The sequence below is a fragment of the Neofelis nebulosa genome, chromosome Y (assembly GCF_028018385.1).
Source record: "Neofelis nebulosa isolate mNeoNeb1 chromosome Y, mNeoNeb1.pri, whole genome shotgun sequence".
Classification (NCBI taxonomy): domain Eukaryota; kingdom Metazoa; phylum Chordata; class Mammalia; order Carnivora; family Felidae; genus Neofelis; species Neofelis nebulosa.
The window spans coordinates 1,169,608-1,170,583 of NC_080801.1; positions in this window are offsets into that span (position 1 = coordinate 1,169,608).

Consider the following 976-nt stretch of genomic DNA (forward strand, 5'->3'; position numbering starts at 1 on the left):
AGTCTCCATAATCCTGCCTAGGAGTGATTCTTCCTCGTATGGCCTGGGAGAACAATGTCCTTGGTCATGCATAGGAGGGCCAACTGCACCATTCTGTAAGGAAGTGAGTTCTCAGACATCCTGTGTAGAATATGGTCATCATCATCCTGCCCGGAACTGTCCTTTATTCATCCCACCTGGAGGCACAGTACCCCTCACTGACCAAACCTGTCTGGCAGTGCTTGTCTGTCACACTTCTGGGAGCATGATGTACATCACCCTGCCTCAGAAGGCTGTGTCCATTGTCCTTCAAGGGAGAAACTTCTCCAGAATTTCCCTGGGAGTACATTTCCCTCATCCTGCCTGGAAGAGTAGTCCCCTTCCTCTTTACTGGGACAACCATCTCTGTCATCGTGCCTGGAATGCAAACACCATCACGTTTACAGGAAGCATGATCTCCCTTGTTCTGCCTTGGAACACCGTTTTTCTCATCCTGCCTGGTAGCCCAATATCCCTCATCGTGCCTTGCAGGGTCTTTTCTGTCATTTTGCCTGGGAGTGCCATTGTAGTCATCATGCCTGGAAGCACCTTCTTTGTCATCCTCCTGGGAGCAACGTATCTGTCCTCCTACTGTGTCCATGGTCTCCCTGATCATCCTGCAAGGACTATTTTCTTCGTCCTGCTTTGCACATGATCTCTGTCCCCCTGTGTGGGAGGATGATTTCTGTCATCCTGTTTGGAGAATGATCTCTTACATCCATCATGGGAGCACGGTTTCCTTCATCTTACTTGGGATCATTCTGTCTATGATGCTTTTTTCTGTTGTTTTGCCTGAGAGTGTCACCTCTCTCATCCTGACTCGGGGAAAGGTCTAAGTTCTTCAGGTCGCAAACATCATTTCTATATTGTGGCTATGCAAATCCCATGCCCACTAACCCATTTTTTTAATCTAGAAATAAATGGCATTTCACTAAAACTACAATCAAACCAATGTATG